Raw genomic sequence first — 18,252 nt, 5'->3', positions numbered from 1 at the left:
GACTCCATTCTTTTGATTATAAATTCTCATCGACTCTAAAAACACTAGAGGGAGGGCATATGGAGCTCCGTTAGTCTTTATTTCGACGGGAGGCCATCTGGAGCTCCATTCCGGCACCCTGCCGGAGGGGGATCGATCATAGAGGGCCTCTTCATCAACCTTGCTACCCTCACGATGATGTGTGAGTAGTTCACCGTAGACCTACGGGTCCATGGCCAGTACCTAGGTGGAAATCTCTCTCTCTTTGATCTTCAATACAAGGATCATCACCTCTTCACTTTGATCCATATATATGATGTAATTCCTTTTGTGTGGTGCGTTTGTTGGGATCCGATGAATTGTAGGTTTATGCTCATATTGTTCATGACAAATATTTGATTTTCCTCTGGATACGTATATGATTTTATGTGCATGATTATGACAACATTTTAATTGTCTCCCATCTATTGAAATAGTTTCGCCAAATAGATTAATATTTATTTGGTGGGAGGGATGCATTGTTGTAGGTTCAATGTAGCGAATTTCTATATCTCAGTGACACAAGGGGACAAGATATGTCCTTGTGTTTCTTCTACTAAGGATAAAAAGATGGGCTTTATTTATATTGCGTGAGTTTACTTTGTCTACATCATGTCATTTTTCTCCATGCATTACTATGTTTTACTTAATAATCTAGATCCATGCTGGATAGCGATCAATGAGTGGAGTAATAATAATAGGTGCAGGGAGGAGTCGCCTACTTTTTTATGGATGTGATGCCTATATACACATGATCATTACTGTGAATATCACATAACTATCCGATTTTCTGTCAATTTCCCAACAGTAATTTGTTTACCAGCCGTATGCTATTTTTCCCGAGATATGCCATTAACGAAAGCTATGCCCCCAGGTCAATTTACAACATATTGATAAAACCTTCATTACCTTGCTGCCATTTAATTGATTTTATTTTATCTCAATATCTACAATTATCTACACAGCTCATTTGCATGCAAATAACAAGAAAATAGGATTGACAATCCTCTTGCGAGTGTTGGGTGCAATTTGTTTGTTTTTTGTGTGCAGCCGCTGAAGATTTTTGTGTATGATATTCCTATTTGTTTGATAAACCTTGGTTTCATAGGTTTGGGAAATACTTACCCACATTGTGATGCGATAACTCGTTCCTCTTCACGGAATACCCAACGCAGATCACAAGTATCATGAAGGATTTCTGGCACCGTTGCCGAGGAATATCATCATCAACTATGAAGTAACTCCACATAAAATTTCATTCACTTGTTCCTCTTTTTATTTTCTGGTATATTTAGTTTGTCTCATAAGAAATTAAAATAAAAAATTATTTATCTTTTTTTGCTTAGCTTGTCACGTGATTGCGTCTTCGCTATCTAGTTTGCTTGTCTTGCTTGTTACCTTGCGTGTTCGGTCGCCATGTCTGAAGATACTACTAAGTGCTGACACACGAACACGTCACGTGTACTCTCTACGCCGGGGGTGATGCGCAGCAACTCACGTCGAAGGAGATCCGACCGAGAACGCGATACGCAAGATTGTCGGCGAATGCTTTCGAAAACCCGAAGCCCCACATGCCCGCGAGGGAACCGTCATGGAGTGTGGAGGCTATGGGCTGCCCTAGGTCGATTCGCTCACCCCTAGAGCCTCGGGATTCGCAGCTCTCAAAATCGAGGAACAGCGGAAAACGGGAGATAGAAACAATGCAGAGATAAAACGTAGATGGAAAAGTAGTATATTGATGTTCCGATTGTGTGTTGTTTCAATCGGCCATCACCTCCAATATATATAAAAGGTGGTTGGACTTCCCGTAGAAGCAAAGGATTCATCTAGTCTTTCCTTACAAGAAAATTACACCAAATCACGTCCTAGAGTCCCAATTAGAGTCTAACTCAGATTCAACCCGAAACTGACCCAAACTCATGTCTTACTCCTTGCGCGGGCCATAAAATCTGCATACGATCTCCGATTGAGATGATCTATATATCAAAATCAATAGGCTCGAGAAGATGAACAATTGTTCTGTTGATTATTTTCCAAATAAGGCCATCTTGAATACTCCACGAGGTTATCTTCAGCTCCTAGTAGAGTTCAGCCACTTGACAGAGTGTACTGTCCGACTCTTGTATCGTTTCTGCAGGCTGTAAACCATCTCAGATAATGATGACTCCAAAAGCAAAGTTAACCACCTTGATGATACGCACAACTTTCATGTTAAACCCTTTTCCATATAAAGAAATCTAGATAACTCTTTGCACCTATCTTTTCAGCTTCCGATTGGATATTGGCCCACGTTACTCGGATTCAAACGTTTTCAATCGGACATTCGGATTCTTTACTCGGATCGCATGATCATATCTCTTCATCTTAATAATAGGATCTCACATGGACAACAAGCTTTATATTTTTGTGATGTATTTTAACTCGGCGACAATCTTTATTCGGCCGGCAATCTTCACTAGACCGACAATATTCACTCGGCCGGCAATCTTCAGTCGACATCTTTTCACTCGGCCGACAATCTTCACTCACATTCAAGCTTTCCACTTTGATTCCCGACTACAACTTCTGCCTGATCTTGTTTTGTCCCTCCATGTCGCACACGAACTCGGATTGAGACAAAATATATATCAAAATTGATCGGCTCGATGAGACGAAGACAATCCATGTAGAAACATTACTCATCCAAGGTCATCTTGGATGTCTAATTAGCCTAACATAACTCAAGAAGTTATATTCTCGCATTTTTAATACCCTTTCAGCCCTTAAGATGAGATTTCACAATGATGGTCTAGACATCAAAATTGTTCCATTCAGCATTGTAAAATCTTTTCATTTTGTAATACCTTTTCATTCGAAGCTATCTTGATTGTATTTCGCACCGTGCTAAAACCAGGTGTCAACACATGCCCCCCTAATTTTCGGCAAAGCTTGTATGTTGAAAAATAATCCGTAGTGTATTTGTTCTAAGGACGATGTCAACAGTCCATCGGCCATTTATTCGTTCCACGACAATAATCATATATCAGTCATGTTTCATGCTCAGGACGATAATCATATATATCTGCCATTGCTTGGATGGTATTTTTTTCACATACTTCCCATTGAGGGCTCGAGGTAGCATTGTCCCTTGAATTGATTCCACCCAATATGAATTTCCAGGAACTACTTTCGCAATCTTAATAAGACCTTCCCAGTTTGGAAACCACTTCCCGAATTTTCTATCTCTTGAACCAATCCGCAAAATCACTTGCCACACGAGATCGCCAACTTGAAAATTCTTCAATTTGACTATTTTATTATAAGCTCTTGCCACTCTTAACTTATCTCTTTCTGTAGCATTTAAATTATCCAAACATTTATCAGCAACTTCATTAATATTGTCCATCATTAAGTTATAAAAGTGCACGGCCGATAAGTCATTTTGTTTGGCCCTTCACATAGCGTTCAAATTTACCTCCACTAGCAAACAACTTCTTGGCCATATACTAGCTCATAAGGGGTTACTTCTGTAGCACTGTGCTTTGAGATTCTATGTGCCCAGAACGCTTCAGACAACAGCTCATGCCATCTCCTTGGATTATCCTCGATCTTCTTTTTGATGATCTTGATTAATATCCTATTGCTAGACTCAGCTTGTCCATTAGCTTGGGCATAATACGGAGAGGAATTGAGCAACTTTATCTTATAAGACTCGACAAATTCTTTAACATGATGTCACATAAAAGATGAACCTTGATTCATAGTTAATGTTTGAGGAATGTCGAATCTATGAATATTGTGCTCAGTTATGAATTGAATTACCTCTGTATGTCTCAGGTTCTTGAGAGGTACTGCTTCATACCATTTAGTGAAGTAATCAGTTGCCACCAATACGATCCGATGCCCCTTTGAAGAAGATGGATGAATTTCTATAATGAAATCTAAACCCCATCCTCTAAAAGGCCACAGTTTTATAATAGGATGTAAGATGGCAGTAGGAGCCAATTGAGTATCACCAAACTTTTGACCAGCTTCACGCCCTTTACAATATTTGAAGCAATAATTAATCATCGTCGGCCAAAAACCCACCACGTTGCAACAACCACTTCATGTTGGGAGCCGACTGATGAGTTCCACAAATACCCTCATGTACCTCTCCCATAGCAACTCTAGCTTATTCTTCATCTAAGCACTTAAAAAGAATATCATAAACTGTTCGCCAATAAAGGTGATCATCCCTCATCACATATTTTAAAGCCATGCGCCGAAAAGCCAATCTAGACTTTCACTCGGATCGAGCAAGTAATCAACAATGGGATTCCTCCAATCCAGATTTTCACATGTACTAGACTTTTTGTTAGTGGCCAAATTTGTATGTTCTAGTTCGGCCTCTCTTATATTGGCAAAGCGAGCATCAGCTTTTGAGAAATAAGAAACATGCCATGGTCAACATGATATGTGGATGCTTGTTGTGCCAAATCATTCGCTCTCCAACTGTCATGTCTAGATATATGAGCAATGTTAAAATAATCCAAACCAGAAATTATATCTAGACATTTATCAAGATAAATAATAAGTGATTCGTCAAAACATTGAAAAACTCTGGATATTTGTTGCACCACTAATAACGAATCACCAAAAGTCTCAACATGTGTAGCACCTATAGCTACTAACATCTCTAGGCCGAATAACAATGCTTCATATTTGGCTTGATTATTGGTGCAAAAATATTCTAAGCGACACGAGGCTTCAAAAACTACACTATGAGGAGATATATAAAAATTACCAAAGCCTTGGCCATTGCTACAAACTGAACCATCAAAATATAATCTCCAAAGTACTACCGAGACAATGTTTATATCAACATTGTGCTTGACATTAATCTGATGGTGAACAAAGAAATTAGAAACTATTTGGACTTTCATGGATTTAAAAGATTCATAGGCCAAATCATATTAAATCAAAGAATAGGCCTACTTGCCAATTCTACCACTAAGAAATGGACTATGCAACATATACTTAATGACACCGGTTGGACAAGCTATTATGCAAGCACTCGGCACTAAGTAATGTCTCAGTTTTTTTCAAGCATAATACGAACAAAGGCATATGTTTTCAATAAATGTGTACCTCATCTCGGCGTCCAATAAACGTCGGCTCAAATATCTAATAGCATGATCTTTTCCTTCGGTCTCTTAAGTCAAAACAGCACCAATAACACCTTCCTCTGCTGCAATCTAAAGCTTAAATGGCTCTCTATGCTTGGATGCTTTCATCCCCGGAGGAGCACACAAATAATTCTTGATCATATCAAATGCTTCTTGCTTCTTTGCCCCCCAAGTAAAATTGGCATCATTCTTTAACCGAAGTATGTGAGCGAATGGATCAACTTTCCCTGATAAGTTGGCTATGAATCATCTTAAATAGTTGGCTTTGCCAAGGAATTTTTTCATATGTTTCTTGCATGTTGGAACCTCCACTTTTTGTATTTCTTCTATCTTCTTGGGATCAATCTCTACACCATTTTCATGAATGATGAAACCCAAAAACTTTCCAGCTGATGCGCCGAATGCACATTTCAAAGGATTTTCTTCAATCCATATTTTTTCAATCTTTCAATGGCTAAACGCAAATCGGCTAGATGAGATTAAGAAGCATCCGATTTGACAACAATATCATCAATATACACCTCAAGTATAACACCGAGTAAAAAAATTAAATTCATAGCTCTTTGATACGTGGCGCGAGCATTCTTTAATCCAAAGGTCATTACCGTCCCCTCAAATAAACCAAGGAAACCGGGGCAACGGAAAGCCGTTTTGGACATATCCTCCTCGGCCATAAAAATCTGGTTATACCCCGCATTACGATCAAGAAAGCTAATGACCTTATGTCTAGAAGCATCATTAATAAGCATATCAGCTATGGGCATGGGATACTCATCTTTGGGTGTATCTCTATTCAAATCACTGAAATAAATGCACACACTCAACTTGCGGAGCCTTTCTTCTCCACGCGTATAGTGTTAGAAATCCACTCGGCATACCTACAAGGTCTAATAAAATTAGCTTTCAACAAACAACCGATCTCATCCTTGATTCGGTCATATGTTTTTGGATTAAACTTTCTGGCCAATTTCTTGTACGGTCTAAAACCGACCCTTATAGGTAACCGATGCTCCACTAGCTCTCGGCTTGAACCTGGCATCTCATGATATTCCCATGCAAAACTGCAAACATATTCTTTCAACCACTCGATCAACCTAACTTTATGATCGGCTCTTCAATTTTTGTTTACAAATGTCGACCTAGGAATTGAACCATCTCCAATATCTATCTCTTCTAATGGTTCGGCCGACGTGAAGCCTTGTCCAAGTTTATCCATATGATCTAACTCCTCTATACACTCATACATATCATTCTCATTGGACCAATATTCTGTAAGTCGCTTTTGTAACCACTCGGAATTAGGTCATTTTAAATTCATTATGCTTTGGAGCCGATTGCCACCAACCGACTTTAAAAAACTGGCACAAAACCACTTTTTGTAGTGCTGAGAAAATCAAACTCTGATAGGCCGCGCCCTGTCAAGCAAGTAGCATTGGGATGTTGCCAATCCATTAATGCATCGGCCAAAGCAACACAAGACGAATTATCTGCATGAATGACTTCCACTTCGTCGTCAACACACTGAATTAAAAACTGCTGCATTGTAGATGGCACACACTGGTTTGCATGAACCCAATCGAGGCCTAAAATCACATTGTAGTTACCTTGCACATCTGCGACAAAGAACACTGTAGCCAAAGTTTTGCTTCTGATCGTAAGCTCCACATACATCACTGTAGACAAATCCATTAAGCACCATATTGTTCTTTATCCATTCCTCATCGGGCAAGCCCAACTTCTCGAGGACTGAATAGGGCGTACGATTCACCACATCACCACCATCTACCAACATCCGAGCAAGCGGTGACCCATTAATATGACCTTTAAGGTACAATGGTTTCAAGTGTGCCACCGCCTCTTTTGGTTTCTCGAAGATAGCATTTTTAGGGCCAAAGTCCAGCTGAGCTATTTTCCCTTCCTCGTTTATAGCACGAAATACAGTGGGTAAGTAATATACCATATTGGTATCCATAACTTCATGTACCGGTGTAGACCCATAATCCGGAATATCATCTCCATCCTCAAGCATGTCCACCGACTCCGAAATATCTCCAAGTGAAGAAGTAGTAAAAGGTGAAGTGGACGATGCAATAGCGGCTGCATCATCCTCCATTGGTGGTGTAGGTGTTCCTGTAATAGGTTTCGAAGATGCTGCATCCTGTATTTTTTAGGCTTCCACACTTGTTTTGTAAGTATCATGGGCCAAGTGTCATTGAATAATTTATCTCTTTGTTTCTCGGCCTCCTACTCTCCCATCTCTTGATTCCTCAACCTTTGTAATTTCCTCTTTTGTGTCTTTGTTAGACATGGAGGACACCACTTTGGCTGAGTATATTTAGGGTCTCGTTGTGTTGCCTGGCTAGTGCTTGCTTCTTGGTCATTAGCCGAGTGCTTTGGTATGATAGCAAATATCAGCTCAGTGGGGTTGCTATGCACAGTCGACTGCTGTATGGTGAATATTTTGTTACCCAAGATGATTGAGTCAGCATTGGCCTTTTCCTTGCATTTTCCTGACTCAACTGTTGTAGCAATTGGCGAGTTAACACACCATTCTTTTTTATTTTCCTGATGTATGAAATCTTTATTCGGGCGCACATTTTTTCTCGGATAAAATCCACTTGGACGCATCCTCTCATTCAGATAGTGTGTACGTGGGTGAACCTTACACTCCAAATATTTTCCATTCGATTGCATGTTCTGGCCGGCCGACTGATAAGCACCAATGTTTGGTCGGCCTTTATATGCGTAGTCAAGTCGACTCCAAATAGATTGGCACTGCCTATCTAGAAATGATGTCATTCATCCAGCAGGCTCTATATACCGACTGAACATATCAATTGATGGTGACCTTGGTCGCTTCAAGTTTGTTGATCGGTTAGAGACTAAACCGACCGATTGATTGGCATACTTGGACACCAACATGTCAAAAGTTGGCTTGATCTGCGTACGATGTACCTTGCCTTCATTCATCTTCCATTTGCCAACTTCTGAACTCTTGGGCTTAACAAACTTGACATGAGTGTTCTCTTGTACTTGTGGTTCCCCCCGAATGTAGGATTCTTGATGGTGATCTTAATTACCTCCTTGCCACCGGGTTGTTTGTCAAGCACAACTTGTCTCCCCAAGACCTTGTCGCCCTCCTTGCTTTTCCTGGGCTCACCTATGACAACATTAGACTTATTAGCAGATCCGGCTACCTCCGGTCGAATGAGCAGTTTCTTCAACCTCCATATCCATGGTGTTCATAGGAAAAGGTTGCTTATCAACTTGCATCTCAGAAAAATTCGTAATTAATGGCCGATTGTATTTGTTGTCGAAAAACATTGCAATCATTAGTAGAATGAGAAAAAGAGTTATGATACTTGCAATAAGCGCGCCATTTCAGCTCTTCCAACAACAATAAATTATGAGAAATTCTGATAATCTTGGCTTGTAATAAAGCATCAAATATTTTTTCGCACTTTGCAATCATAAAGCTAAACTTCATCTCTTCATCACGATTCTTATGAATCGGTTTCAGATCATTTTAAGTAAATGGTTTGGCCTTTGATGGCCAAAAAAATTCAGTAGCATAGATGTCACCCTCATCGTGCGAGTGATCACTATTATATTCAACCATATTCATCTTTGGATGAACAATTTTATATCTATGCACTTCTTTAAGATCTTTACTTTGACTTTCCTGAGCCAAAGCTCTTTGGAAGACCTGGTTGATACTTAAAAATTCATAGCCTTCCATATTTTCTCTTATGTTAGTTTTCAAATCATTAAGCACAAGATCTTCCAAGTCTCTCTCGGTTATCACCAAACTATAACACCGGTTTTTTGTATCTCTAAATCTCTTGACGTAATCGGAGACAGATTCATCATGCTTCTACTTAACTCATGTAAGATGTGATAACTTAAGTTCATTGTCTCCGCTATAAAAATGCTCAGGAAATTTCTGTTCTAGTTGCGACAACACACAGATAGAACCATGTGGTAAAGAAGACAACCATGAAAATGCAATACCAGTTAGGGACAAAGGAAACAAAAGCACTTTCAATTCATTTAGTGAACCTACTTCAGCTAACTCGGCTAAGAATTGACTAACATACTCCCACGAGGTTTTTGCGCCCTCTCCATTAAACTTAACAAAATCTGGAATTTTATATCCTAGAGGGCACTCTATTGCATCAAAGTACTCCGGATACGATTTTTGATAAATCCAATTCCTAGGTAATTCAACACCAAAGTTTTCTCGGAGCATCTTAGCCACCTCCTCTCTGAAATTAGCTAGAGCATCGTCCGTAGTGGACGATGAAGTTTGATGCAGTGGCATAGGAGGAGTAGGATTACTTGCGGAAGGTAGGAACTGTGGTATATATGTCGAACCATAATTCGGCAATGGTCTAGCAACATTTGCACCTACAGGTAATGCTTGGTTCGGTGTTGCCACCGAACTTGGTATGCTCGTGATAGGACTAACGGGTGCAGCCACAATCTGGTTTATTTGAGCAGGATAATAAGTCATCGGCATGGTAGGTGCCGATGCAATAGGTAAAGACAGATTATGGTTTTCTGAATCACTCGGCATACCAAAATACTGAGTAGATGATTGAGGCATATTCTTTTGAGCATTACTATTTTCCAGGAAGGATTGATAGACCAGATTGTTACCATCAGCAATACGACTCTCAATCTCACCCCATTGCTCACGAGAAAAGGTAGTACTTATAGGGGGTTTAACCTGCTCGGCTTGAAGAGGAGGGAACTTGATTTCTCCAATCGGAGTGATATTTCCTTGGCGATCCTTCTTGAAGTTTGCAAGGTACTCCTGCAACTCCTTCTCTTTGCACGCGTTCTTGTACTCCTCATAAGCTTGACGATGATCGACCGATAGCTCATCAAGCATGGGCTTAATGATGTTATATGCATTTACCACGGATGGGTTGGGAAGATCAGACATGATGGTTGATATTTCTCCCCAGCGGAGTTGCCAAAAAGTGTGTGACACGCGAACACGTCACGTGTACCCTAAACGCCGGGGGTGATGCACCACATCTCACGTCGAGGGAGATCCGACCGACAATGTGATACACAAGATACTCGGCAAATGTTTTTGAAAACCCGAAGCCCCACACGCTCGGGAGGGACCCCTCTAGGGAGTACGGCGGTAATGAGCTGCCCTAGGTCGATTCGCTCGCTCCCAGAGCCTCAGGATTTGCGGCTCTCAAACTCGAGGCACAGAGAAGAACGAGAGATAAAAACGATGGAGAGACAAAACGTAGATGTAAAAAGTAGTATATTGATGTTTCGATTGTGTGTTGTTTCAATTAGCCATCACCTCCAACATATATAAGAGGCGGTTAGACTTCTTGTACAAGAAAAGGATTCATCTAGGCTTTCCTCACAAGAAAACTGATCCAGCCTCCCCACGGCCAATCAAACATTTTCCCACAAATAATGAGAAGTAGCGGTAATTAGTAACAATGGCGACTCCCACCTCCCACCTCCCACCTCGGCGACCCCATGGCGATCTGGAGTTCTAGACGGCGTTTACTCCTTCCTCGCCGCTCATCTGCTCAGGTGAACCCTCCCGACCCCCCTCACGTGGTCGTGCATGGCTTGCATGGGTGGTTCCACGTTGGATCTGGACTTTTCTCTTGGTTTGGCCTTCGCCGATGAGGTTTATCGTCATTCTGGCGTTCCAGTGCATCCTATGAAGAACCGCCGCTCTTTCATCATGGTGGTTTCCTTTGGTCGTCATGTTTTCCGTCTCTCTGAGGATACTGTCGCTGCAGCGCTGGAATCTGCGATTGGGGGCTCTGCCATTGAGTTTCGCGTCTCCCAAATTACAGACTCGGTTTTCTCTTTCAAAGTGTCCTGCATGCAAGTTGGCTTTCATATTCTGGATTTACGTTCATATAAGTGCTCAAATTTGAAGTGCTTCTTCCATCTATGGGGTAATGGTGGTCCTAATTGGCGTTGGGAATTTTCTGTATGGAAGAAACAATGTGATGCTGAATGGATTATTGTGAGTCCATCCAAGAGGAGAGCCACACTAGGTCTGATGGAAATGCATTCCAGACCTCTCAAATCCTCTCTTAAATCTGGATCATATGTTCGTAAGAAGCTAACATTCGCATCCCTCCAGCAATATGAGGTTTGCAAGGGTTATATATGTCTGGTTTCCCATGAGGTGCTTCTCATGCTTGAACATGCCGGTTATGCAGTGCCTTCTCCTGAACGTGTCATCATCTCTGGGCCACCGCCGGCTGAACTCCGGTGGATGACGGCCGCACCGCATATTATGTTTGGTACTGTTTCTCGATAGGAATCATCCATCGGATCTCCCGGGCCTGATTTTCGAATTACCAAGTGTAACAGAAATTCTTCCTTGTCTGAAGGAGCTACAGCTGATCCCGCCGAGATTCATTGGGTTTTGAATTATGAGAATCAAATTTTGGTGGAGAGTTTGGATTCTGGGCCAACTTCTACGCTCATTAATGAGCCTTCCGAGGTTACTTCCTCACCTAGGCCCGAGTCCAATACTAAGATGGATATTCCCTCCTCACAAGAAGCCCATCTAGCCTTTGATGAGCTTATTAATGGCATGGTTGAAGAGATCTTCTCTTGCTCTATTTGCAACTCTCGGGGACATCTAGCTGCCAACTGCACGGCTTCGCCTGGATGCGCTGACAGAGACGTGGGCCACGCACGATCTAGATGCGCTTCCTTTATGCGTAATAATTGTCTTACTTGGAACTACAAGAGACCCACCACCTCCCGTGTCGCTGATATCTCGGGAACTGCCGATACTCTTGGAGAAACCGCACCGCATGCAGCACAGTTCCTCCCTGTCTAATCGCCGTCACATCCTCGAACTCCCTCCGAGACACCGCCTACCACGCCGCCGCCTCCTCCCACAATGGCGAACTTTGAGCTTGATCCGGAGCGCTTCCTCCCGCCGGGCCACAACATCATCGACGCCGGTCCTGACCGGCTACCTCAGACCTACACCATGCCTGCTGTCCCAATCACCAAGCGTCATGAGCAGTACGTCATCGCTGAGGTGCTCCCTGCACCTCCGGTAGATATCATGGTCCAAGTACAGCAAGAGGTGGTCGCTCTTCTTCATCATAGGGGGCTTCATGTTCGATCAACACAGCCATGGATCAAGGGTGTGGGGCTGTTTGAACTTCGAGATGCGGCCAAAAGTTTTGCTGCTATTCAGATGGTTCCACAGGCATTGGCGCACAACACCGTAGTTCGTTTCATGCGTCACAATGAAGGAGTTGGCTTCAGAGGCCAAGAGGGTTTTCAACCGGGGTGTCTGATGCTCCTGGGAGTCCCTCTGGATTTCCGCAACACCGACGACCTCCGGGCTGCAGTCAACACTTTCGGAGAGTTCCATCATTGGGTCAGCGATGATCCCTACTTGGTTCGCTCCATCGTGTTTGCATCTTTTCCAGATGATCGTCTAGTACCTGGCAGTATCAACATTTCAGAGTATGCTACTTGGGGTGGTGCGAAGGTGTACTGGTCTGCACTTGTTTACATCCTGGGGGCGTCACCTGCTGAGCTGCTGCCTAACGATGAAGATCCAATGCCCCTCAATGGCAACCCCCATCCGCTTCCCGGCCACCTTGTCAACGACAACCTCCTGTTTGCCCTATCCCCGTACCCTGCTTTGGGCTGGAATGCAGTGCCACCCCCCTGAACCTGAACCAATAGTACCTGATGCTACTAATGGAGGGGGTTGGGGGCAGCCGCCTGCTGCTGCTGATGGAGGAGGATGGGAGCCCGAGGCGGCCCCAGAAGCACAGCCTGCTCCTCCTGCACAAGACCAAGAGTCCATGGTGATCGATCAGCCCAATCCTTCTTCTTCGGACTCGGTTCATGAGCTAGTGGACTTAGACCCACAACCCGAGGGTGACATCGAGGAGGCCGCCGTTGACCCTGCTCCTCCTGTTCCCAATATGGCTGCGATGGTGGCCGCTGACCCTGCAACCCCTGATGCTGAGGAGGCAACTGATGTCCAAGCTCACGTTGCTGAGCCGGAGGAAGTGCCGGTGGAGGATGAGGCTCCTCACAACAATCCCCCTACGATTGTCCCGTACAAGCCCCCGCAGGTTCAGTCTGATAATCTTTTTGTTGGGGCGGTCAGGGTTTTTTATGGTCCTCCTCTGCCGCCGGTACTTTCCTGGTCCCGATCTTTTGAAGCACTCATGGGAGCAGCCAGCACCATGCATGTCCCTCACCAGCTACAGATGCCAATGGCGACGCCCATTCTGATCCCCAAGCGGTCTTGGACGGTGGCCTTTGATAGCTCTCACCCAGAGCCGGAGCCAGCAGCGCCAGAATGCGCCCCGCTTTCTCCAGAAGAGGTAATCCCTGTCAGCCCCTCTTCATCTGCTGAGGAAACATTTTCCTTCCAATCACCTGCTGTGACGAAGAAAGGGGCCCGTAAGAAGGCCATGCCTGTTGTCGACTCCTCTGTTTGACGATGCACACGAGGCTCCATCAAGCGGGATGGTTTCAAACCTGTGTTGCAGGAGCTACCAGTGCACGTCCCAAAGAAGCGGAAGCCCAAAGCCAAGCCCATGCCTTCTTCGGCGCTTGAGTCTGCTGATCAAGAGGTACAGATTCCTCCTGCCACTCCTATCCCGGTGATTCAGGCTGTCGGTCAGCAGCTTGGCATCGCCCCTGAGAAGCTGACCGTGGATCGTCTTATGGAAGATCCAGCTAATTCCAAGCCATCATCTGCAGATGTTTAGTCAATTTATGTTAAATTTTTGTTGTACTGGCTCCATGTTTCCTCATACTACAGTTTGCTCTATTTTATGGTTAACTGAACCTCGATTGCAAGGGCTATTACATATCCCTGCTTTTGCTTTATATATATCTTCCAATGGATAATCGTTCTACGAGAAGTTGGCGTGTTCTGTGTTGGAATGTTCGTGGCCTAAATTATGATCATAGGCAACGCGCGGTTCGTAACAAGGTTGATGAGAGCCTGGCTGTTGTAGTGTGCTTGCAGGAAATTAAAATGCAGTCCATTGATTTACGGACAGTGAGGTGTTTCTGTCCTAAACGTTTTGATCAATTTGCTTACTCCCCTTCCCGGGGAGCATCTGGGGTCTTATAACACTCTGGAACTCATCCATTCTTACTATTGGTTTAGTGGAATGCACACCTTTTGGATTGATCATCTCATTCACATCAAATCATACTGGAGAATCCTGGACTTTATTGAATGTCTATGGTCCTTGTCAGGGTGAAGCTAGAGATCTCTTTGTTAGCTGGCTGTATAATCTTCATATACCTGCTGATGCTAACTGGTTGCTTCTTGGAGACTTTAATTTCATTAGATCACCCGATAACAGAAACCTCCCTGGGGCTAATGTAAATGATATGTTCTTCTTCAATGAAATCATTGGTCATCTGGGTTTACTGGAACTACCCATTAAGGGCAGATCATTCACTTGGTCCAATATGCAAGATTCCCCCCTTCTTGAGCAACTTGACTGGTTCTTCACATCTGCCAATTGGATCTCTTCATACCCTCTTACACAAGTGCTCCCCCTTGCAAAAACAACTTTTGATCATGTTCCATGTGTGGTCACTGTTAACACTTCCATCCCAAAGTGCAACCTCTTTCGATTTGAAAACTACTGGGTTGAAATGGAGGGCTTCATGACTGTGTCCAAAAGTCATGGGTCATTCCTTCTAAGAAGGCTCATATTACTGATGTCATTATGGATAAGATGAAACATCTCAGGCAGGCTCTAAAGAGATGCCACACAAATTTATCCCAGCTGAAGATTTTCATCTCTCGATGCAACCAAGTTGTGTTATGTTTGGATGAACTTGAGGAATTAAGGCCCCTTTTCAAACATAAAGCTAACTTCAGGAGCATTGTTAAGTTGCACCTGGAGCACCTCCTGCATCTTCAGTTCCTGTACTGGAAAAAGAGAGCCACTATCAGATTTGTCAAAGTAGGTGAGGAAAACACCAAATTTTTCCATGCTATGGCAACTAAGAGTTATAGGAGGAACTTCATTGCCTCTCTCAAGTTAAATGATGGATACATCATATCTGACCATGACCAAATTGCTAGGTGTTTTTGGGCAACCTTCAAGGACAGAATGGGAACTTCCCTTGTAATTAACATGGCCTTTGATCTACAGTCTCTGATCCAGAAGGTGGATGGTCTTGATGTCCTCACACAACCTTTTTCTACGTCTGAAATGGATAAAACTGTTCCGGAAATGCCAATTGACAAAGCTCCTAGACCTGATGGCTTCAATGGCCTTTTCTTTAAGAAATGTTGGTCTATTATTTGTCCTGAGTTTTATCAACTTGCTGCTGCCTTCCATGCTGGTACTCCTAAACTGGAGAACATGAAATCTTCTTATATTACTCTGATTCCCAAAAAGAGATCATGTGAGCAAGTGGGAGACTACAGACCTATCTCCCTCACTGGGATGGGCCTTAAGTTTCTGTCTAAAATGACAGCCAACAGATTGCAGTTGCAGATCATGAAGTGTATTCACAAGAATCAGTATGGATTTATCAAGTCTAGAACCATACAAGATTGTGTTGGCTGGACTCTTGAATACCTGCATCAATGTCATCAATCCAAAAAACCTATAGTTATTCTCAAGCTAGACTTTGAAAAGGCTTTTGATTCTGTGGAACATGAGTTTATCTTTCAGATTCTCAAACACAAAGGATTCAATGATAAATGGATACTTTGGGTACAACAGCTCCTAACTTCTGGATCTTCCTCTGTCCTGGTCAATGGTGTGCTTGGAAGGAAATTCATGTGCAAGAAAGGGGTCAGGAAGAGAGATCCCATGTCCCCACTACTTTTTGCAATTGCTGCAGATATTTTGCAGACCTTGGTTAACAAGCTGTTAGTGGATGGACTGATTCAGGTGCCCATCCCTTGCCATGATAAGGATTTTCTTATAGTCCAATATGCTGATGATACCCTTATCATCCTCCCTGCTGAAGAAATTCAATTGTTGTAGTTCAAGAAAATGCTCTTTCTCTTCTCCCAATCCATTGGACTACAAGTGAATTATCATAAGTCTGTCCTTCTGCCTGTCAACATTTCTCCAGAGCATCTCCAAGCCCTTGCTGACTCCATTGGCTATAAAGTAGGATCATTACCCTTCACATACCTTGGGCTTCCAGTTGGGACAACTAAACCAAGAATTATTGATCTCATGTCACTGGTGGACAACATGGAGAGAAGACTAAGTGCTAGTCCATCTTTCCTGGCCCAGGGGGGAAGGTTACAATATTTAAACTCAACACTGTCCTCTATTCCAATCTTTTTATGCAGTTTGGATATCCCACCAGGCATACTAAAACAACTTGAAAGAATTCAAAGACAATACCTCTGGAGGAAAAATGGTCAAGATCATGCACCCTCCCTTGCTTCCTGGAACCTAGTGTGCAGACCCAAACATAAAGGGGGTTTAGGCATTATGAATCTAGAATTCCAGAATGAAGCCCTGCTGCTCAAGAATGTAGACAAATTCCTGAATCAGGCTGATATCCCATGGGTTCACTTAATGTGGAACACTTACTACCATAACACAGTCCCTCGGGGAACTGCGCTTTGTGGCTCATTTTGGTGGAAGGATATCTGCAAAAGGCTTGACAAGTTCAGATCTCTTACATATGTTCAGCCTAACAAGGGAGACACTTTCCTGTTTTTGTCTGACTCGTGGTTGGTTGGAAATTCTACTAGGCCTTTGGCTGCTAGATTCCAAAGGCTATTCTCCTTTGTTACTGATCCTTTATGCACAGCTGAGGAGGGTTTTAAAGCCTTTCAGGATGAAAGTATGCTCAATATGTTCCATTTACCACTCTTTGCTCAGGCTTACCAGGAGCTACTTTCTATCAACTCCCTGTTTCAAGGCCTGGTGCTCAATCCCCAGGCTTCTGATATATGGGTATGGGGTAAGGATGCTAAGGCCTACACGGCCAACAGATACTATACTCATATCCACAACACTATTACCCCAAACCCTTTACAGAACTGGATCTCGAAGAGCTATTGTACAATGAAGATCAAGATGTTTGCCTGGATGCTAATCATGGATAGGCTCAACACCCAAGACATGCTTGAACGACGCCACTAGAATGTTTCAGACTCCAAACTCTGTGTTTTATGCCATGCCAGAGTTAAAGAGGACAGAGATCACCTATTCTTCAACTGTCTTTTCAGCACCAGGGTTTGGACCTACCTACAGATCACATGGCAGGGTCAATCCGTGTGAAGCTCTGCTTTGGCTGCTAAGAGAGACTTCCACAACCCCTTTTTTGTTGAGGTACTGTTCACTGCATGTTGGAACATCTGGACTGTCAGAAATGCCAAGGTGTTCAACCAGAAGCAGCCGAGGTTCAGAAAATGGAGATCGAGATTTATTCATGACATTTCCCTGTTAGCTCATAGGATTAAGGCTAGTTTCAGGGATGATCTCCTTAAATGGATTTACTTTCTGCCTCCTTGAGGTTTGTATTCATAGCTCCCCAACCCCTTTGTACATCCTAACCTCTTCTTGTACATATAACTCTTGTATATGCGAAAAAAGAAAAAAAGGCTGTGGGGTGTTTTCCCTACAGTAGCCGGTCAAAAAAATCACATCCTAGAGTTCCAATTCGAGTCTAACTCAGATTCAACACCAAACTGACCCAAACTCATGTCTTGCTCCTTGCGCGGGCCATAAAATCTTCATACGATCTCTGACTGGGAAGATTTATATATCAGAATCAATCGGCTCGACGAGACGAACAATTGTTTCATTGATTATTTTCCAAATAAGGCCATCGTGAATACTCCACGAGGTCATCTTCAGCTCCCAGTTGGATTCTCCCACTCGGCTGATTGTACTCTCCGAATCTTGTATTATTTATGCAGGTTGTATACCATCTCAGATGATGATGACACCAAAAGCAAAGTTAACCGCCTTCATGATACACACAACTTTTGTGTTAAACACTTTTCCATATAAAGAAATCTAGATAACTCTTTGCACCTATCTTTTCACCTTCCGATTGGATATTGGCCAATGTCACTCGGATTCAA

Source organism: Hordeum vulgare, chromosome 3H (genome assembly GCF_904849725.1).
Source record: "Hordeum vulgare subsp. vulgare chromosome 3H, MorexV3_pseudomolecules_assembly, whole genome shotgun sequence".
Lineage (NCBI taxonomy): Eukaryota > Viridiplantae > Streptophyta > Magnoliopsida > Poales > Poaceae > Hordeum > Hordeum vulgare.
This window is presented reverse-complemented; position numbering follows the sequence as displayed.